Here is a 23437-nt window from a genome sequence, read left to right as displayed (position 1 = left end):
AGGAATAATAATTCTCCCTTAATAAGAATTAAGGGAGTTGTGAAAATTAAATGAGATATTAAATTAGGACATAGTAAGATAAATTTGGAAAGGTGATTATCATCCATAGGATGTTTTGGTAATGATTTCTTAGCCCCACAGCTGGCCCCACTCAGAAGCTCAACATGTGTGACAGCTGTTGGCAGAAAGGGTTGAATGTTTTTAAAACATCATTTCTTAAAAAGGGGTTATCTACCATGTAAGGGTTGAGCTTGTTCACCTGGGTATTGACGATCCTTAGCTGTTTCTCCTAGTCTCTCAATTAGCAACAAATGGGATGTGGTTCGCCAATTCTATTCCAAGGAGTGACAAATGCTTTCCAGTGATAAACTTTTTCCTCTCTCTAAAACCAATGAATAAGTTAACAACAAACTATCCTATCCCCAATGTTCTGTACCCATTTTCCAGAAATCCTTAGTACTATTACAAACATTTACTGTGAAACAACCATGAAGAACTAGATTTCCCATCCAAAAATGGGGAAAAAAGGATAAAGGCTTCTAAAGAAATTACCATGACACAGCATCTTCCATAACAATACACTGATCCACAACTGTAACCTGTACATAAGCATTAGCGCCAAGATGGACAAATAACACTGAGGAGGAAGATATAAGACTTGCTTTTCAGGTTGCCTTCACACTTCAAGAGTATCCATATTTGACTGAAAGCTTTGATATTAAAGTACATCAAAAACAATGGTCTAATTTCCCACTGTGACCTGAGGAATACTTGTTCCAAGGAATATTATGCTTACTCAACAAAAGGGTTGTGAAGTTTGAAAAATACTACCTTAAACAAAACCGCTAAACTTCCTTTATCCCAGGATTTCTTGGAAACTTAACATGTTAGTGTCCACTATAAACCATCAACAGGTGAATACAGCATATACTATTTCCCAAACTTATGTGACCACAAAATCTTCTTCCAGCTCCTGCCCTCCAGTCTATCTTAAGATTAATGCATTTCTGGAAAAAACACTAGAGAAAAAGCTAAATTAAATCCCCTAGATATTACTTCCTTTGATTCACAGCACTGCCTCATCAAGTCCCAATAAAGTTTTGTGAGTTTTTCAAGCAAGAGAGGAGGACTGGGGGCCATCAGAAATATGTACCAATAGATATTTTGTACTTGAGCTCATTCAAAAATCTTCAACAATAGCTTTGAGCACAGGAACATACTCCTGTAACAGATAACCAGGTCCCTGAAGCAGCTAGGAGATTTATCAGTAGCAACAGTACCACATGAGGACAAACACAGTTTCCATCTCTTTCACAGCCCATTCCACCAGACTCTACTGTGGCTTTTTTTTTTAATGTACATTTAAACATAAAGATTATAAACATGTAAACATGAAGCTTACTATATGTACTAGGCATGTCAAAAGATAAAGTAAGATGGTAGGCAAGTCAAAGTACTTATTTAAAAATTTCCCCACTGAAATAACTAATCATAATGTAGCAGGAAGCTCATCCATATCCAAGAGCTCCTAAATTGTGCCCCTTCTAAGTCTAAGGGTTTCAGCTAATCTCTGAGAGGCCACACATTAATTTAAAAAAAAGTTTATATCTAGAAAAATATAAATCTTTATAAATGGAAAAATATATATATTTATATATAAATATATATATTTATACATTTCCATTTATATGGTGGCCAGGATTTTTGCAGTTCTCCTTTCATATGGCATCAGTTTAGGCCACCACTAATTTGGAAGGATAAATAGATTTTTGTTAATATGTCACTTTCAGTAACTTGAGGGAACTGGCTCCTCCCAATGGTGACACTGTGACTCATTAACATTTATCAGGGTAGCTGTCAAGATTTTTCTGAGGTAAGAAATGCTAATACATTTATGCTATTATATAATTCATATATCATAGTTTATTTTGATGTTTCCTAATCTTTGCTGGGTTTTGCTCATCATTTCTCCCATGTGGGCAGACTTCTTGGTCTTCTCTCTGTTGTAAGATACTACCAGATACATATTTCTAAGGGATGGGAACTGTCCCGACCTATATTTTAAATAAATCTTTTTCTCCCAGGGCTTAATCTCCAATAAAGTTAAAAGAAAATAACTACTGACCCGGTAATTTAAAAGTTTATGCAACGTGTATATTTCCAGGGACTCCCTCCTTTGGCAAGAACAACAGCTTATCATTTGCCCACGCTCCTTGGCAGACTAGGACCCATCTACCACATATTTCATCTAGTCTTCTATACTTTGTACATACCACCTAATTCTTTTCCTTATGAAAACTATTCTACCTTACTCTGCAAGAGCTGAGTCTAAACAGTCCTTTAGATTCTTCCTAAGTGAAGCCATTACCTGCTCCATGGTAGAGCAGAAATCAGAGATTCCAAAACCTCCAAACCATCAAGGAGAAGCAGCCAATGCAAAGGACACCCAGGGATAGGGGATGAGAGGGATAGGTTGGGATCAAGTTCTCCCCTTTATTATGTTAATATAATCCCTGCAGACTCAATGGCAGGTGAATTACTATTCTTCCTCCAATAAGCAGTTCTCTAGACTCCAAAATTGAGAAAACAGGCAAGCAAACATCAAACTAGATGGACATGGTTTATGTTAGGAACTAGTAGCAAAATATTCTAATTATTTATGTTCCAAATCCCGCTGCTGCTAATCTTTAAGAGATGAAAGACAGGTGAAGGGGGAGAGGAAGGAACTCAGACTAGGTGAGAAAAACTGGGTAAGAGAGGGTTATTTTTCTAGCCAAAGCAGTACTTATAGGCAGATGTGATATTTCCATGATAACACCTTGTGAGCTCTTTATCCCTGAATCAACCCAACAGCCTCCTTTTATCCACCCTCACTCACAGAGTTTAAAAAATATGGGGGTTGAAGAATTCTCGCCTGCCATGAGGGAGACCTGGGTTCAATTCCCAGCCCATTCACTTCCTCAAAAAACAAACAAACAAACAAACAAACAAACAAAAAACCCAAACAAATAAAAACTCAACAAATGGGACTGCAATAACAGGATACTCACATGGAAAAAGAATGAAATGTGACCCCCGCTGTACAGCATACAAAATAAATAAATATATATATATATATATATATATATATATATATATATGGGGAGGTTGAATTAGGTTTGCCACACAAATTTAATTAAAATTATTGCCACCACATTTTACTAAGAATCCTGAGGAGCTAAGAGAAGGTATTAGATCTCAAAAGTAATCTCTACTTGGGATGCAGTCTTGGAGACCCAAGTCCTCTCAGCATTCCTTTTAATTCCTTTCCAAAGGCTTCTGCCCAACTTTAATCTTTGAGCTACACAAACAACAAATAGGTTTAAAACCCCTTGAGATCCTACAAGAAGGTCTTTGGGTGAATATGAGTTGAAAGGGGAGGGCAACTTTTTATTTCTGAAAACTATCAAGTACTAGATATTGGGGCTTTCTGCAGCCTTTGTACTTGTCAATTAAGTTGTTCAGAGCACAAGAATAAGAGAACAGAACAGTTTTAAATGAAACCAAAACATGCATTTCTAACCCCAACTATCCCTGGTTACCACTGGAGACAATGGTATTCACACTTTATATTTGTTTAGCTATTTAGAGATTACAAAGCACATTGCTATACATCATCATGTGTTAACCTGGTTAAATAACAAGAGTGAGCATTTTGATAAAATAACATGGTGAAGTAGTCAGGGTTTTAAGTATTTGCATTACTGTCATCCCTCACCCTCTGTCCAACCCTTTTTATATTAATAAAAAAAAGGTCCTCAAGGATGAGACTTATCCAAAGTCATTCAGTAAATGGACGCCTAACTGCAAACCTATCATCACAGAGATAACCTTGCCTCTTAGTGCCTCAAAGAACATCTCTAGAAGACTTCCAAATCTACACCATCAGGCCAAACACGTGTAGGGCACGAGCCCTACCATCTGAGATCAAGATTTTTTCACGTTCACTTCCTATCACCTCAGACACAGCAGGCTACCTCCCCAACCAAACTTATCAGTTATTTTTAATAACAGTCCCATCATTCTCAGACATCCAAGGCATGGAACCCTGATCTTCAGCCTTGACCCTTTACTTCCTTCTCCCTCACTCTGTTAAATAATGCCAGTAGTCTTTAACAAGGATGTAACAACCATCTACCTTGTTCTGAGCACAAATGCACCTCCTTTTTTTCCCCCCTTACTACTTTCTCAGCCCTTACTGGGCCCTCATCTTCTTATAGTTGCCATTCTAATATTTTCCTTATGGATCGTCTTATTTCCAGCCTCTCTTCTATCTCCCCCCAGTGCTTATGTCCCACCCTATGAATATTCTCCGTAAACCACACCACGTTAGCCCTGTGCTCCCAAACACCTCTCAACTCCCAAATGTCTCCTAAATAATAATTTGAAATACTCAACAGTGAAATTATCTTTCCAACCCTATCTTCTACTACTCTTCTGGAAATGTAACAGAAATACTATATTGATATTTCATATATTTAATATTTCTCCAAATACTTAGTGTACTTGCAAATCCCACTTACCTGCACTAAGGATATCCCACAGTGAAACTCTGATCTTCATGCCTTTGCTCACAATATTCTTCCTTTTCCTCCCCACCAACCCCTTGTTTCCAGCACCAGACTGTAACATTTGTTGGAACGACTATCATATCTCATGTCTATTTCACTACAGGGCCAAAAGCCGTGCCTTAATCCAGACGAGTTGGTTAACAATGAATGGGAAATCCCGTAAGACCACACAGGTCCTTCTGGATATGGAGTCAGGGTACAATGTTCTTAATATACAAAGAGGACTTGACAAAGAAGTCAGTATACATATATATATTTATTGAGCATTTTTTATAGAATCCAAAGTATCTTGTAATAGTTGATTCTTGAACTGCTGTAGTATCATATAGTAAAAATATTATATATTTTAATATATATACGTATATTATATATAAAAATAGTAAAAATTGAACTTCTCTCTCTCTTTTTAATTTCTAGGAAGAGTTCTGTTCAAATTTCAGTCGATTTTAAAGACCTGAGATACTTCTTGTTTAGAGAACACAGAGATGGAGAAAAGAGGAAGATTAAAAATTAAGCCAACTGAAAATCCAGACACTGTACTGACATGTTTTGAGTTTTAAGGTATCACTTAGTTTTATGAGCTGTTTTGTAAAAATCTACCAAATGTAAAAACAGAAGAGAAACCCTTTCACAATTAAAGGGAGCAGCATAAAAACAGACATCGGTCCATGAGAGAATATACCTGTGCATACAAGACATACCCTAACAACTTTGGTACTCCTGCTATCAGGGCCCTGGACTCTTCAAAATTTATTGTCCCCCCCCCCCATCCATTCTCAGATATAACATTTTTTTTAAAGTGGCATGAACATATACTAGGGGCAAATTTCAAATGCACTCTTACTGTGTTAAACAGGCTATACCACAGGCAGAGACGATAGCCCAGCTGATATAGAGCTTTTGGGCATAGGGTTATAAGAAATGTTTTGAATATGGTTTTGCACAGCCATCTCATTCAACACTGAGAGAGGGTCTAATATTTCTAATGGGCTGACTCTAGGAGGAGCGACCTCTAGATTCGAGAATAAAGGTTCTGTTTTATAAATGAATATTTGGAACATATTTCATTCCAGATGCTCACTTGCCTTCTTCTATATGTAAATGCAAGAGTTTCTCATCTTATTTTGCCAGTATATGGTGATTCATGATAAGTATCTAGCCCTAGCACAAAACACACACTCCGTAAATGGTGGCTATTTTTATTCACAGATTCTTTCCATGGATATGATGTTCCTGTGATGTTGCTGCTTTGAGCACATAAACCCAAAAACTCAACTCAGAATCCTAAATTATCTAAAATTCCACATTTAATTATCACAAAAACCCAGCTACCTAGAACCAAGGTAAGTAAGGCTACTCGGGCAAGACAGGTCACTTAACACCCTTCCCCCAGCTAGCTTTATGAGGGTGAATTCAGTTATGTTGGTTTAAGGAGCAAAAGAATCTTTGGGGGGAGGGGGCGTATGAGGGTAGTTCAGTGGTAGAATTCTCACCTGCCATGCAGGAGACCTGGGTTGATTCCTGGTCCATGCACTTCCCCCAAAAAACAAACAAGCAAGCAAACAAACAAAAAACCAACCAAAACAAAAATTTCAACAAATGGTGCTGCAATAACAGGATACTTGCATGGAAAAAGAATGAAATGGGACCCCATCATACAGCATACAAAAAAAAAAAGAGGCGGGCCGCGGTGGCTCAGCGGGCAAGAGTGCTTGCCTACCGTGCCGGAGGACCCCGGTTCGATTCCCGGCCCCAGCCCATGTAAAAAACAAACAAACAAACAAAATATAATAAAAACAAGAAAATGTTTAAAAATGTTTCCCTTTCTTCCTCCCTTCCTTCCTTCCATCCTTCCTTCCTTCTCTGTCTTTCCTTCCTTTCCTCCCTCTCTCTTTAAAAAAAAAAAAAAAAAAAAGAATCTTTAGATTCATAAAGTAATTTACAAAGCTGCAACCTAGTCATTTCTATACATAAAAAACTGAAAAATAACTCACTAGGGGAAATGGCCATTTGAAAGAGATGATTGCTCTTCTTATTCAGTTACATATAATTTATCATGCTTTTATACTTAATTATACTGGCTTCACCATAGATTCAGGGCAACCGGAGGGATGGACTCATATAAAATTAATCTTTACATACATAGGGTTAGAGTCTGTGAATGTGTAGATTCTAATAAATGTACAAACATACACATACAGCTTAATCTATTCTATGCTTATCTTAAAAGGGCTCAGAATAAATCACACAAAGGAGGCAGACCATCTCAACTGCTGAGAAAACATAGCATTGAATAGAACCAGGAGCTATCAAGGAAGAAGTACAAAGAGAAACCAGAACCTGGACCCATTCCCCCACCCCCACCTCCACCCCATCAGGCATTCTGTATTGTTAGTATGCCTATGAAGTTTGTAAACTAGCAATTATGCTAAGCTATAAAACAAAGATAAAAGGGACCTAAGGAGTTCTATTAGGAGGAACATTTTAAAACAGAAGAGAAAGTTAACTGAAGGTTTAAAGCAGAGGTCTCAAACTGTCCTGCAGCCACAAATCAACGCCCATAGAAAGACTGGGTTCTGCTCCCACATTAGTGTTATGAAACTTTTTAATTTTAATTGCCAGCACTTAAATTGGAAGTCTGACATAAAATTCCTGATTCTATTGAATGCCACTCTTTTGGAAGAAAGAAATCATTATCTGGCGAATTTCGTATTACCCACAAAGCCACCACTTGACCTGAAGTCACAGTTACCCACTTTAAATCAGCAGCTCGTGCAGATCCCCAACCAGTTCTGTTTTACAGAAAAGAAATCTAAGAGATGCTCAAAACCACAGAGCTAGCAAAAGCCTGGTTGTGACATAGTTAACTCGAGGGCTTTCCCTCCTAATTACTCTGCAACTCGACCTCCAGATTAAAAAGTAATGCTGCGGAATTCATTAAGATGGATAATTACCTCTTAGATAGGTATAAAAGACTAGTTGCTCTTGTAAGATTTCCAAAGAGGGAATCAACGCATGGATTTCAATATTGCTGTTCTGTAAGCAAAACAATCAGATGGTGTGCAAAGTTTTCTTAATACAGCAAAGAGAAAGATTTATTTCAAAGACTATAATGAATGTTCACAGAAACTTTATTCATAGTGGTCTAAAATCTGTAAGCAGCCCAAATGTCCATCAACTGGTAAATGGATAAACAAATCTTGGTACAGCCATAGACCAGAAAGGAATCAACTACTGAGACATAAATCAATATGCAGAAGTCTCAAAAGCATTAAATTAAATTAAAAAAAATCAGGCTTCAAAGACTGCTTAAGACTACTTACTCTATGATTCCATTTAGATGGATTTCCAGAAAAGGCAAAACTATAGTGCTCAGAAAGCAAATCAGGGGCCTGGGGTGATGGACTGCACTCAGGGGTGACTGCAAAGGGGTCCGACAAAACTTCCTCTGGTGATGGAAATGTTCTGTAACTTGATTATGGTGGTGGCTAGATGACTGCACACATTGTAATTACTCAAAATGTACACTTAAAATTGGGTAAATTTTATTTTATGTAAATTATACCTCAACAAAACTGATTTTTAAAAAGAGATGCTTAGAAAATACTATAAAACTACAAAGAAAGGTACTACCAACTCTACCAGGAAAAGTGTGGGAAGCTTCAGGGAAAAGGTGAGATTTGAATTGGGTCTCCTTATTAAACAATTTTAAGGTGTGTAAGAAGTAGAAAATATAGCATACAATATAGTCATATTCTGCACTGTAACCCGTAAGAGGAGGCATCTTTGAATACAAAGGAGAATGCTTCATAAAAAGGAATTCATGGGCCACTGTGGCTCAGCAGGCAAGAATGCTTGCCCGCCATGCCAGAGGACCTGGGTTCAATTCCTGGTGCCTGCCCATGTAAAAAAAAAAAAAAAAAAGGAATTCATTAAGATGGATAATTACCTCTTAGATAGGTATAAAAGACTAGTTGCTCTTGTAAGATTTCCAAAGAGGGAATCAACGCATGGATTTCAATATTGCTGTTCCGTAAGCAAAACAATCAGATGGTGTGCAAAGTTTTCTTAATACAGCAAAGAGAAAAGTGATGCCACCTTGACCAGGATGATGCAGTAAGGCACTTCAGGGTTCCGACCCCTACTGAAGCTTTGAATAACCACCAGGAACTGACAGAAGCATCTTTCTAAAAGCTCTACAAAACAGTTAAAGGATGGCAATAATAAGGTGAGCACCAAGTCAAGAAAAAGGCTGCAAAAAAACTGTAGGACCTTGTAGCGCCAAGACTGGCCTCTGCCTTAACCCCTCACCAGCTTGCTCTGCACAGAGCCAAGTCCTATTTCCAGTGCAGATGCCTAATCCCAGTTATGAAGGGAACAGAGTAACCCCCTGCACATGTGGGAGCATGTGTGTTTGGCCCAATCCATCCGGTGGTGCCCTGAGGGACTTGCTGTCCCAGAACTAGCTTTGCATGTAACAGCTGCTTCAAAGAGCTCTCCCATAGAGTGGTGTGGGAGAGTATTTAAGTCATGCTGCCTGGGGCAAGGGATTGCTGGGTGTTGGATATAGAATGCAGTGCCAAGACCTTGAGAAAACTGTAAGGAAAAAGGGATATTTGTATCTGTATAAACCATGGGGGAATTCCTAGGGCCACAGGCCCCTGCTCAAGACAAAAGTCATGTGCAGAAAGGATCACAGAGGTTTCTTCACTTTGGCCTGGAGTTATTCTCCAAACTTAATGTAGTATGGATAAGCCCTAAAGTAAAGCATTCACAAATGTTCAGTCTGCAAAGACTGAAAAATGTGTTTTTTTTTTCTTACTTTTTGTTAGCTCCTGGCATTCAAGGAAAGCTCTTTCATAAATCAGTAGGATACAAACTTAAGGAACAGATGCCTCAAGAGTCTAAATTCCAGTAATAACACATTAAAATATCAAAATGCCCAGGTTTCAATAGAAGATTACAAAACATACAAAGGAACAGGAAGTGATGGCCCAGGCAAAAGAGAAGATTAAAGTATTAAAAATCATCAATGATAAGGATCTGACCTACAACATTCCAAAGGCTTTAAAAAATACAGATGCTCAAAGAGCTAAAGAAAACATGGACAAAGAACTAAAGGAAATCAGAAAAACAAGAGCTGAACATAAAGAGAACAGCAATAAAGAGACAGAACTTATGAAAAGGAGCAAAATAGAGCTAAAGCCCACAGCAGCAGAAATTATAAATTCTCTAGAACAGCAGATTGGAGCTGGCTACAGAAAAAATCAATGAACTTGAGGTCAAAACAATTGAAATCAAATCACCGAATCTGAGGAGCAGAAAGAACAAAGAATGAAGAAGAGTAAACACAGCTTGAGGAACCTGTGTGTCACCATCATGTGTACCAATTACATAATGTGGGAGTTCCAGAAACAAAAAAAGCGGAAAAGGGCCAGAAAAAAAAATTCAAAGAAATAAAGGCTGAAAACTACCAAAATTTAATGAAAGACATGAATATATACATCCAAGATGCTCAATACACTTCAAAGAAAATAAACTCAAATAAATCCACTCCGTGCCATGGCATAATCAAACTGTCTACAAGTGTGAATTCTGAAAGTCACAAAAGAGAACAATGTGCCACATACAAGAGAGACTCAATAAGATTAAGTGCTGATTTCTCACTGGAAATCATGGAGGCAAAAAGGCAGTGGGAAGAGTATCTGAAGTGCTGGAAACAAAAATTGCCAATCACGAACTCTGTATCTGGCAAAACAGTCTTTCAAAAATGAGGGAGGAATTAAGATATTCCCAGATCAACAAAAGCTGAGGAACTTCATCACCAGTAGATGGCCCTATAAAAAATTCTAAAGGAATTTTTCTCAGGTTGAAAAGAAGGACACTATGGGATCACAAGATGGAGGTTGTGGAGGTTGGATCCCAAATGAAGAGAATTAATTCCACAGGAATAAGGAGTAGATGCTGGACAGTAGAAACCTACACCTACGTGGTGTAGAATTGCAGAAAATTTTCCCTATTTCTTTTTTTTGATCCGTCTCCCTTTCCATTATGTTGTCCCTTGTTTGCAACATCTAAGCTTTTATTACCTTCCAGTGTGTAGTACCTAGTATGTTTTCTGAAGAGAGTTACCCATTTTTTTCAAAACTCCAGCTGTGGGTATTTTTTGCCTGTGTTATGGTAAGATAAGGTACATAGTATTTCTCAAGTTTCTTTGAAGCTAAGTATGAAAGGCACTGGAGTTGAGAGCAGAACCAGACTTGAATTTGAATCCTGACTTGACCCCTTTTAACCTGTGTGTCCTTGAGAAGGTCACCTAACCTCTCTGAGCTTCTATTTGCTTCCATTTGAGAAATGGGGATAGAAATACATACTTTGTAAAACTGTTTTAAGGATTAGAGCAGTGGCCATTAAAATTAAAGTGCCCGACTTCCGGAGAAGATGGCGGCTTAGTAAGACGCGCGGGTCTTAGTTCCTCCTCCAGAAAAGCAACTAAAGAAACAGAAACAATACGAAACAGCTCCCCGAGTCACGACAGAGACCAAAAAGACAGCGTACCCCATTCTGGAACGGCTGAACGGGCAGGGAGAATCTGCTGCGGTGAGATACCCGAGGGGCGCGCGTTTTCCCGGCCGGGGCGGCTGGCGACTGGGGTCCCCTCCACGCACGTGGCTCCCCGGTCTGACTGGGAACGTTGGATAGCGGGGCCCTCCCGTCACGCTTGGCGTTTCGGGCCAGCTGGGCAATTAGGACCGGCACTCTCCCAAGCCACGCCGGCCAGCGACCCCCGCCTCCACGCGCGGTTTCCCGGGCCGACTGCCGTGCAGACAGACGAGCGCCACGAGCGCCACCTACTGGGCAGGAAAAGAAAAACAGAGCCCAGAGATTTCACAGAAAAAGCTTTCAACCAGCTGGGTCTCACACCCAGGGAAATCTGATCAAATGCCCAGACACCAGCAGAAAATAATGGATGACGCTCGGAAAATTGAAGATATGGCCCAGTCAAAGGAACAAACCAATAGTTCAAATGAGATACAGGAGCTGAGACAACTAATGCTGAATATACGAACAGAAATGGAAAAACTCTTCAAAAACCAAATCAATAAATTGAGGGAGGACATGAAGAAGACATGGGCTGAACAAAAAGAAGAAATAGAATATCTGAAAAAACAAATCACAGAACTTATGGGAGTGAAGGACAAAGAAGAAAAAATGGAAAAAACAATGGATACCTATAATGGTAGATCTAAAGAGACAGAAGCTACAATTAGTGAACTGGAGGATGGAACATCTGAATTCCAAAAAGAAACAGAAACTATAGGGAAAAGAATGGAAAAACTTGAGCAGGGGATCAGGGAACTGAATGACAATATGAAGCTCACAAATATACGTGTTGTGGGTGTCCCAGAAGGAGAAGAGAAGGGAAAAGGAGGAGAAAAACTAATGGAAGAAATTATCACTGAAAATTTCCCAACTCTTATGAAAGACCTAAATCTGCAGATTTAAGAAGTGCAGCGCACCCCAAAGAGAATAGACCCAAATAGGCGTTCTCCAAGACACTGACTAGTTAGAATGTCAGAAGTCAAAGAGAAAGAGAGGATCTTGAAAGCAGCAAGAGAAAAACAATCTGTCACATACAAGGGAAACCCAATAAGACTATGTGTAGATTTCTCAGCAGAAACCATGGAAGCTAGAAGACAGTGGGATGATATATTTAAATTACTAAAAGAGAAAAACTGCCAACCAAGACTCCTATATCCAGCAAAATTGTCCTTCAAAAATGAAGGAGAAATTAAAACATTTATAGACAAAAAGTCACTGAGAGAATTTGTGACCAAGAGACCAGCTCTGCAAGAAATACTAAAGGGAGCACTAGAGTCAGATACGAAAAGGCAGAAGAGAGAGGTATGGACTAAAGTGTAGAAAGAAGGAAAATCAGATATGATATATATAATACAAAAGCCGAAATGGTAGAGGAAAATATTATCCAAACAGTAATAATACTAAAAGTTAATGGACTGAATTTCCCAATCAAAAGACATAGAATGGCAGAATGAATCACGACCCAGCAATACCACTGCTAGGTATCTACTCAAAGGACTTAAGGGCAAAGACACAGACGGACATTTGCACACCAGTGTTTATAGCAGCATTATCTACAATTGCAAAGAGATGGAAACAGCCAAAATGTCCATCAACAGACGAGTGGCTAAACAAACTGTGGCGTATACCTACGATGGAATATTATGCAGCTTTAAGACAGACTAAACTTATGAAGCATGTAATAACATGGATGGACCTAGAGAACATTATGCTGAGTGAGTCTAGCCCAAAACTAAAGGACAAATACTGTAAGGTCCCACTGATGTGAACCGACATTCGAGAATCAGCTTGGAATATATCATTGGTAACAGAGACCAGCAGGAGTTAGAAACAGGGTAAGATAATGGGTAATTGGAGCTGAAGGGATACAGACTGTGCAACAGGACTAGATATAAAAACTCAAAAATGGACAGCACAATAATACCTAAGTGTAATGTAACTTGTTGGAACACTGAATGAAGCTGCACCTGAAATATGGTTTTTTGTTTGTTTGTTTGTGTGTTTGTATCTTTTGTTTTTGTTTTTTTCTTTTTCCTTTTTATATATAATATATTAGTAGTATTATTATTTTAATTCTCTTCTCTATATTAACATTCTATATCTTTTTCTGCTGTTTTGCTAGTTCTTTTCCTAAATCGATGCAAATGTACTAAGAAATGATGATCATACATCTATGTGATGATACTAAGAATTACTGAGTGCATTTGTAGAATGGAATGATTTCTAAATGTTGTCTTAATTTCTTTTCTTTTTTTTGATTAATAAAAAAAATTAAAAAAAAAAAAAGAAAAGAAGGACACTAGACAAATGGCTGAAGTCACATGAAGAAAAAAAGATTGCTGGTAAAGATGACATGGATAAATAAAAATACCAGTACTTCCTACACAATCTAAAAAGCAAATGCATAAAATATAATAATAAATCAATGGCTTGGAATTCATAATGTATAAGTATGTAATCTGTGACAATAACTACATAAGGGTGGAGAGACAGAAAGGTATAGGACAATAGTTTATGCACACTACTAAAGTTGTTAAGTTGGCATCAAAGCAAAAAAGACTGCTCAGATTTAGGATGTTAAAGTCCCATGGAAACCACAAAGAAAATATAAGACAACATGCCAACTCATAGTGACACAAAATAGACTACAGGTTATCAAGGCTCGTGGGTAGGGACAATGGGGAGTTAACACAAAATGAAGTTTCGGGTTTCTATACTAGGTGAAGAGAAAAACCTAGGAATGGATGGTGGTGAGGGTATTGCAACACTGTAAATGTGATTAATCTCACTGAATAGTTTTCTTGGGAGAGGTTCGGATGGGAAGATGTATGTTGTATATGTTTCCGCAATTTGAAAAAAAAAGAGAGATGACAAATGCAACACTTGATTCTGATGGGATTTAAGAATGAAGGAGAAAAGGCTTAAAAGGACATTACTGAGACTTAAGAAAAAATTGAAATATAGAATGTAATCTTTATATCAACATTAAATTTCCTGAACTTGATAAATGCATTTAAGATGATTACATGCATGAATATTATTTTTTTTTTTTTTTTTTTTTTTTTTTTTTAAAGGGAGGAAGGGAAGGAAAGACAGAGAGAAGGAAGGAAGGATAGAAGGAAGGAAGGGAGGAAGAAAGGGAAACATCTTTAAACATTTTCTTGTTTTTTATTGTATTTTGTTTGTTTGTTTTTGTTTTTTACATGGGCTGGGGCCGGGAATCGAACCGAGGTCCTCCGGCATGGCAGGCAAGCACTTTGCCCGCTGAGCCACCGCGGCCCGCCCCGAATATTCTTGTTCATAGGAAATTCATGTGGAAATATTACATTTCAAAGAATATGATGTGCGCAACCTGATCTAAAATATTTTAAAAATAAATAGGTAAATAGATATGTGCTAGAGAGAATAACACAGCGAAGGTGGCAAAATGTTAAAACTGGTAGATCTGGGTATCTAGGGAGGTGAGAATATGTTGGAGTTCTCTGTATGGGGTGTGCACTATTTTTACAACTGTCCTGTATGTTTAAAATTATTTCAAAATAAAAAATTGTTGCTTTTTCTTTTTCAAAGGAAAGGTAAGGGTCTAAGATAAACCCAAAATGAGCAAAGGGAGATAGAAAAGCATAGAGGTGAAATAAAAGCAAAGCACACATTTAGTCAAAATTAAAGGTACAAAAAAAAAAAACAGAAAATTAAAGGTACAGCCCTCAGTACGGACAGATGAGAAGATAAGAAATGAAAGGAGGTGGATTAGACTTTGATGAGAGACTAAATGAAAAACTAAAAACTAGGAGAAAACAGATCAAACAACCAAAGTCAGAGCTACAGAACAAAAAGACCTGAGACCTAACATCACAGAACCAGTGTGTATAAGAAAATGAGGGGACAAAATGAGAGTAAAAAAGTGCATTATTCCTAGATATCACAGATTGGCCTCTTCCTCTTGCCTCCTCATTGCCTGTGCCCTGGTTCACGCCTTCTCATACCCAACTCCACCCCACACATCTTGTACACTTTTTTATGCCTCCTTGACTTGGACTACGAATGCATCCTTCACTATTCAAAACCCAACTCAAATGTCACCTTTCCTGTGAAGCTTCTCCAACTTTCTCAGGCAGAGTAAGCAGTGCCTCTTCCACACTTTCAAAACATTCTGTTCTGAAATACTATCATAACACTGAACTGCAATGTCTTTCTCCTCTATCTGTCTCTGGGTAACTGCAGTAGAGGATTCAACAGGAAAGACAACAACTCTCAACTAAAAAGCAATTCAAAAAACTGTAAAAATCGATCACATTTTATACAACCAAAGTAAGATGCTAGAAGCCAGGATTCCTGTTTGAAGGACTTCTCAAGTGACTTGATTCCTGAAGTACTATTTTGAACAAGAATACATCTACTCTACCCTTAATTCCTCCCAATACTATCAATAACCTAATCTTTTAAAGTTTAATTTTGGTAATGCTTTACATTTCTTAGTGAAGGGCAAACCTATAATAGAGAAAAGAAGGCAATTCCACAAGGAATGTTGTGTAGCAAAGAGGAAGCTTCCTTCATAAAATAAAAAAAGCACCTTAAACCCTCAAAGATATAAGACATTATGTGGAAGGAAATAAATGAATAAGAAACTGAATAAAGTTGAAGGACAAGAAATCAGTAAACTCATGAAGCTTTTATAGGAAACTGTCAAAGTTAATGATACCCAAAGATAAGTAAAGCATGATTTGTAATCAAAACATAAAAGTGGTTTTGCTGTTGAAATGGCAAAATAATGGGATGATCAGAGTTGCCTGGATTAGCAGTAAGAGATCAGTGGATTAGAAACCTGTTAGGGAGGAGAGTTTTTATATAGATTTTGGAAGAAAGTCATAAACTGATGACAAGGCATTAAGGCTTGGCTGGCAATGGAATGGTACCATGGTCACCAAGGTTATCACTGCAGTCTCCTGCACAAACCCAATTCCAAGTGCAGCCTACCCCACAGAGATGAAACAGACTTATTAGCAAGAATGAATTTATAGTGCTTTCCCAAAAAAAAGGACCCTTTATGTAGATGAACTTCTAAGAATTTCTTAGAGGTTCCAAACCTCTAAGAAATAAGAGAATTATTACAGTAACAACTTCATTCATATCTATCAAACACCCAGAGACCAAGGGTGCCAAGAGCTAATGACAAATCCAAAGGGCAAAGCACAACTTTTCTTTTCCTTGAAACGAGTAGTCAACAAATCTAATGAAGCTTATCTGAAAACAATTTAACCAAAGAATACAAGGGATTTTTAGGTATCATTAAAACAGCTTTTCCATAAGCTTTCTTAAAACTGTCAATTTCAGAATGGAGGCTTTTTTGAGCAGATGTGATTACTTCCCCCCCCCCCCCATGAAACTTACCTCCCAACTAAGAAAAGCGCAACACCTCTATTAACAGTGGACTTTATTACCTTCCAGATAAGCAGTGTTTAGTAATTCATTCATTTATTTAAACAGTTTCAAGAATTAAAAAGTGTCAGGTGCAGTGTTATATATAACACTGGGTACTGAGGACATAAAAATAAGAGGCAGACTCTGACCTCAGGGAGCTTACAGTTTAATGGGAAAACAAATACCAGAGTGGAGCAAGTGCTAATAAAGATAAACTGAAAGTACAATGAAACTAAGAAAAAGAAAATCAAATTCAGATTGGAGATGTGATTCCAAGTAGCCCAAAGAAATACCATCTTCAAAGGTACAAGAGCTTGAGAACACAGTAACTAACAATTTCCCAATATCCTTCTGTGAGATGGAAAATATCACTAACTCCTACCATTACAAATTAATAAACTGAGATTACCGATGGCCATCCAGCCAGAGAACAGGCTAGCTAGCCAGAACTGGAAACAAGATTACAAGTCACATGATGCTTTATAGTTCACAGTGCTCAATACATTTCCTTTCTAAACCTTCATGCCTCCATTGGAAATTCAACTCAAGTTGATAAAATTGTCAAAGTATTACACACAAAATAAAGCAAAAAGCTATCTGCTTGGGAATCAATCATATCTCAAGCAAAAGGTATGTTTATGTCCCAACTCTTGGTGAACACATCTGTAACAGAACCTTTGAAAATGTTATGAGTTAAATGGGTGTCCAAACTGAATGAGGGTGGGCCTGATCCAATGTGGCTGAGGTCCTTATAAACAAAGAAAATCAGACACAGAAAGAGAAGCCACAGGAGAAGAAAGAAGCTGAAAGTCAATAGAACCTGGCAGACAAAGAAGACACTGCTATGTACACTGCCACATGACAGAAAAACCAAGGAATTCCAAAAGACTGAGGGTCAGTCAGTAGAAAACAATCCAAGGAGGAAGCAAGCCTTCTAGCCTCTGAAACCATGAGCCAGGAAATTCCTTTAGCTAAGCCAACCCATTGTATTTGTTTTAGCAGCCAAGAATCTAAAATACTATACATGAAAAAAACATACAGTATTTGCTTGTTTAATATTTTCAGGCAGAGCATCTGTGCTTCATTGGGCACTTAGCACCGCTTGACATTTTCCAGGGAGAAGAAGGTGGAAAATCTATTATCATTTGGGTCCTGTTTAAAAAACTAACCTAATCTACCTAGTGAATTCTACAAATACCCCAGGAAATGGCACAATCAATGGGAATGCTAAATTAACTATATATTTGAATATAAGAGCTAAGTGAGTTGACTATTAACTTGATTAACTTTTCTAGAAATGGTTGTTACACAGTTTTGTCAGGAATGATATGCTAAATGCGCTTTTAAACCACAATAGGACCATATTCTAAATGTTTTCAAGTTCTTAGGTATCAATCTTGGGGCCAAATTTATTTTTCCATCAAAATGTATATCTGAAAAGAAATAGGAATTCATATACCAGCACTTGCTTTAAACAGCTTTTCAGGAAACTCTATGTAAATGAAGTAAAATATAGACTACAATGTTGGCATGTGCTCTTGTACTAAAAATTCTTCAAGGCAGGAGACTGTACATTCTGCAGGTGTTCAAATGTTATCTAAAGTGCATATTTATATGTTCTGCAACAGCTTAACATCTAAGTACTTAAAACCCAGGTTTTTTTTTTTTTTTTTTACCTCTGATCACTTAGGACAGGGATCAAGAAACAAACTATAAAGTCACAGCCCTTTCTTGTAAATAAAATTTTATTGCAATTCAGCCCTGCACATATTGTCCATGGCAGTCTTCATGCCACAACTGCAGCCTTAAGTAGGTGCAATAGAGACTGTCTGGTCCATGAAGCCTAATTATCTACTATTTGATCCTTTACAGAAAAAGTCTGTGGACATATCTTAAAATAATTCAGAAGCAATGATCTGGAAATTAAATATATGTGTAGCCTAAGAGTTTAACTACTCTGGAATGAGCTACTGAATATAGTAAAACGGTCAGTACAAATCCACGTGGAAGTGAACCACTGCTTTTTCATTCAAAATCATATAATAAACAATACTGACTAAAAGCTGTGCTTTAAAAGCAAATGGTGGGCGGGCCGCGGTGGCTCAGCAGGCAGAATTCTGGCCTGCCATGCCAGAAATTCGGGTTCGATTCCCGGTGCCTGCCCATGCAAAAGAAAAAAATGCAAATAGTGAATTTCGTTATCTTAATATTTTAATAACCGTGCTACATTATAGAGTCAACAAACGCGTTTTACTTTCATTGCCAGGTGTATTCAGTTAACTGCAACCAGGCACCGGAAACACAGTTGATATTCCTTTACTCCTTACATTAGCATACCGCTACCACTCAGGGAATTAAACAGGACATTGCTTTCACCTGCCATGAGAGAGCATCGGATGGTAAGTGGAGCATCCAAAAATTTCTTCTGGATGCGTTTAACCTCTTCTATGTTTACCAATCTAAAAATCCCAAAGCTGCTATACCAGTCATATAAAATAACTACATCCAAATAAGTTCTGTTGGATTTATTTGCCATTCTTAAAATAAGAGAGCATTACATTAAATAAGCAATGCTAACTGCCTTTATCAACCAATGCAAAAGTAAAAATTGCCTTGAATAAGTATTCTAGGTATCACTGAAACAGTTTTTAATTTTAGCTACCCTTCCCTTGATGCCACTGCAGAGAGCTAGAATTTAGAAAACAACACAATACTAACTGATAAAGTAAGAACTAGTTAAAATCAGCTAATATTTTATATTTTTATTTGCTATAAAAGTCACACTTAATAACTGCAAAGCCTATCAAATGATTTAATCAGGGATTATATTTTTAAGGATCATTCTTAACAGAGCTGTATGAATCAATCACGTCAAACAAATACAAAAACCAATAAATCATTTCTTCACCAACTATTATTTTCGCCAGTTAACAGAATAGGAGATGGTGCAAATTCTTAAATAAATACAATCAACTCTTGAATAGCCCCCCCCCCCCTACATGATATATCTAAAGCATGTTCTTACTCTAAGTGATTAACTCAAGATGCAGCAAAAGCCTGGTACTCTTGGCAATACCAATGTAATCACAGGTTGTAAACTGATAACATATGCCTAAATTAAGTATCTATCAAGGTCGACATGGTGCCAAATAATCACATTATACAATCAAAGTAAAATAAGTGGTTTTTCTAATTACTCATACCATTGTTTCCCTTCACCTTAGGTGTTTCTCCTAGTTGTTTCGGATTAAAAGAAAACTGAAAAAAATATTTAAAAATCAATCAAGTGACAGCCAGATCACAAGATTTACATAAAAGTCTTATTTCTGCTTTTTAAGAAGAAATAAGTCAGACCTTGATCCTATTTCTCACCTGCAGAATAGTCGCAAGACAAACTCCTACAAAACTTTCAAACCTAAATAATTTTCTCAAGCCTTAGTTTTCTCATGAAGTTGATTTATGTGAACTACCAATGAGGAGGGGCAAATTCTAAGACTAGAACACGCACGAGGTCCTGCTTTTTAGAAGATATCCTAATGATAAATATGGAAACCTTGCTCAGGCCTCAACTTTCTCGGCTTTTCCAATCGGGGTTTTCTCTTTGCAAAATCCAGAGAAGCCGAACTTCTCCCTCAATGTCTGCCTCTATCTGAGGCCTGGTACCGAAATCAGCCCGTTAGTTATCCAAGTACCTCCTTAAGGCTCAAGACCGCTCAGAAACAGCAGAAAGATATGCTTTCTTGGGTCAAAGGAGGGCAATTACAGGGTCTGGCGGTCTGATTTATCAGAAAAGACAGCGTAGGGCCGAGAAAAGGAGAATCCAGAGACTGAGCTCCATCTAGTCCCAGGAACCACCCCCAGGGGAGGCTTGACTGCCCTCGGTACTTCCCTGCCGCCGCTGCTCGAGTGAGGAGAGCGGTGGGTCAGGCTCCCCTGAGCTACTTCCTGGTCCGATCGGACTCGCCTTCTGATACCCGAAACGCCCCCGGCCCGGCTCCCTCGCCCTTTGCCCTGTCTCCACCCCTCTCAGGGACCCACCACCACTGGTCCCCTCCCATCTAACATGGCCGCCCCGCCCGGCCCACCCCCAGCACACACTACACAACTGGAGGGTCGCGGCACCGCCTCCTACGCGCCCATTGGCTCGGAAGCTTCCATCCGCCTGCTCCATTGGACGGCACTACCTGCCACACAACGCCGAGGGCACCGCCTACGAGCCGCTTCAAGCTGCTTTGAGAAGACATATAAACAAATCCCGAGAGGGAGGCCCCTCTTGCCCGTTGCCTCCAGGGCGGGGAAGAGAAGGGGGAGCGGTTGTCCCCGAAAATCCCTGCCGGGGCCCCCCTCAGCCCAGCCCGCGCTTGCTCGTCTCCTGCCGGCGCGGCTCCAACCTCCGCAGCCCGGGCCCTTCCTCACACGCCCCTCTCCATCTCCTCGGCCAGCCTCCCCTCCCCTCCCCGGCCCCTCCCACCCGCTCGCTTCTCTGACAGGCCGGTTGCCGGCAGCCGCGGCCCCCGACTCGGAGATAGCCGTGAAGGGCCGAGGCGCCCGGCAGGGCGGACGCCCGGCACTGCCCATTCCCGGCCCAGTCCGCCGCCCGCTCTGGGTTCCCTCTCGGCTGCCCCGCGCTTTATGTAACCGTCCCGGGCCGGGGGTGGGGGAGGGGGAGCGGGCGCCCCCGTGACCGGCAGGCGGCGGCCCGAGACCCGCGCGCCCCCAGCCTGGGTCCTGGTCTGGGCCCCCGCCCCGCGCCGGCCCGGCTCAGGGCCCGAGCGCTGTTGCTACCTCCTAGGCCAGGGCTCTCCTCCGCCCCCTTCCCGGCTCGTCCCCCCGTCCAAGCCCCTACGGGCTCCGGGCAGTGGCAGCGAGGCTCACCTGTGGCTGTGGGGCCCGCTCAGGGGCTGGGTCCGGTTCTGCTGCAGGGGCCACGGCCCCTCTCCATGCTGCCTCGGGTTTGTTTTGTTTATGTCCTTCCTGACGGGTTCCCGGAAATCGCGTGACTCGCCCCCCTCACGTGGGCCGCGGCGAGGAGGAGGAGGGAGGCGGGGGCCCGCCGGCCGCGGACCAATCGCGAGACGTTCTTCAGTCGGCCCAATGAAGGGCTTAGCCCGGCCCTGCACCCCTGTCACATGATGCCCGAGGGGCGGGTCGCCGGGAAAACCAGGAAGAGGGGGCGGAGCGGCACCGGCGCCTGCTGCTGGAGCGTGGGCGTGGGCTGTGTCTGCCACCGGGCCCCTCGCGTATGTGGAGGCTGTAAAATTTACAAAGCCTTTCACGTCTTATCTGCAAAACTACATGGTGAGACCTGAAGTGTCCTTACACCCATTGTACACTTTAAGATCACTGAAATTTGAAAAAATTAAGGCAATAAAGAGCGTTAACTTAGTAGGGGGATTGTATCGACGTGCTCCTGTTTTACCGATGTCATCCCCATTGTGAACCTCTTAATTCATTGCGAGATTGATTGTCCCTTCAGTCATTCCCATTCATTCATTCAACTAATAGCACGTACGCCTCAAACACAGAGGTTAATCAGACCGCACGCACCTTAAAGGAGAGAAGACCTATATACAACTGTTCACACAGAACGCCTGGAGAAACAAGCTTTCCTAATACATGGTCCTTAGGTTTTCTTGTGTCTTCCTGAAACTGTTAGTAACAAGAGCGACCCTTTACTGAACGTGTGCTATGTGGGAGTTCCTCATCTGAAACAAATGCAATAGCATCGACGTCCATTTTTCCATTGGGGAGATGACTCAGAGGAGTCCGTTTCATAGCTTGTGCTTGCAGGCTGCTCCTTACACCCGTTAAGGGCACAGGAGGTATCTTCTATGCACAGAACAAAAATTTTGATCTTAGTAAGCACAGGGAGAGAGGACTGGGGAAAAGATCTTGACCACATTCTTTCAAGATGCCAGTTTTCTCATATACTCAGTAATTGCCTTTGAAAACGTTATTCCCCTTTGCAGGATCTAGGAGAGTAGTATAATAATGTCAAAACCATGGATTTTGGAATCATAGAGACTTCTACAGACCTAAGCTCTAAGAGGGCAGGGACTGGCAGTGTTGTTCATCTTCTACCCTCCGTGCCTGGTAAGTGCCTGGCACATAGTAGTCATTAAGTACTGGTTGGATGAGTAACAATCTGGACTTAAATCCTTGTTCCATTATATGTGAACCAGCAGAAATTATTTAACTTCTCTGAAGCTCAGTTTCCATCTCTGTAAAATAAAAGTACTTCATGGGACTAAGAGAAATAATTCATATAAAGCACTTACCAAAGTGCCTGGCTAAAATAAGCATTTAATGAATAACAGCTATTAGTAGATTGTTTCAAGGGCATCATTTGGGAGATCTGTAGATTAAGTAGCAAGAAAGGATAATTCTAAACTTTGGCAATCCAACAGCCACTAATAGTTTTGTATGCACTTTTGATAGGTATATGTAGATACGTGACAGGAGGAAAGTAAGAGTAAATCTTCTCTCTGAATTCCCCACAATGCTCAGCACACAGTAGGTCCCAATACCCACTGAAGAAATGTGTTTTCCCTACTGTACAGGAAGTGGCTGGACTATAATTACCTTCTCTTTTTAGAAGTCTAATACACCATATCTAATTTTCCACATCAAATAGAGTTTAAAATGGAAAAACCAGTCTGGGAATATTGAGCCAGTTTCTCCCCACTCGTTCATAAGAGATTCATGCTTTAAATCTCCATGAAATAATAAGACTGTCCTCTCTTTTAATACTATTTTTGGAAAAAATACTATTTTGGAAAAGAAAAAAAAAAAACAGCAGATGG

General features: G+C 39.8%; 1 protein-coding gene across 2 annotated transcripts in view; it reads right to left on the bottom strand.

Moving 5' to 3' along the window:
* Positions 1-21658, bottom strand: part of CREBRF (CREB3 regulatory factor) — an 86583-nt gene extending 64925 nt beyond the window's left edge. Inside the window, exon 1 of one of the 2 annotated variants that reach the window (XM_077137665.1) lies at positions 21510-21658. The gene's annotated coding sequence lies outside the window, so the exon portion shown is untranslated. Of the gene's footprint in view, positions 1-20006; positions 20615-21509 lie in introns of those variants that run through there. The other variant, XM_077137666.1, reaches the window with a different exon arrangement.
* Positions 21659-23437: the final 1779 nt, after the last annotated feature.

Source organism: Tamandua tetradactyla, chromosome 20 (genome assembly GCF_023851605.1).
Source record: "Tamandua tetradactyla isolate mTamTet1 chromosome 20, mTamTet1.pri, whole genome shotgun sequence".
NCBI classification, from domain to species: Eukaryota; Metazoa; Chordata; class Mammalia; order Pilosa; family Myrmecophagidae; genus Tamandua; species Tamandua tetradactyla.
Note: the sequence above shows the minus strand (reverse complement) of the source record. Positions and strands in the feature narration are given on the sequence as shown.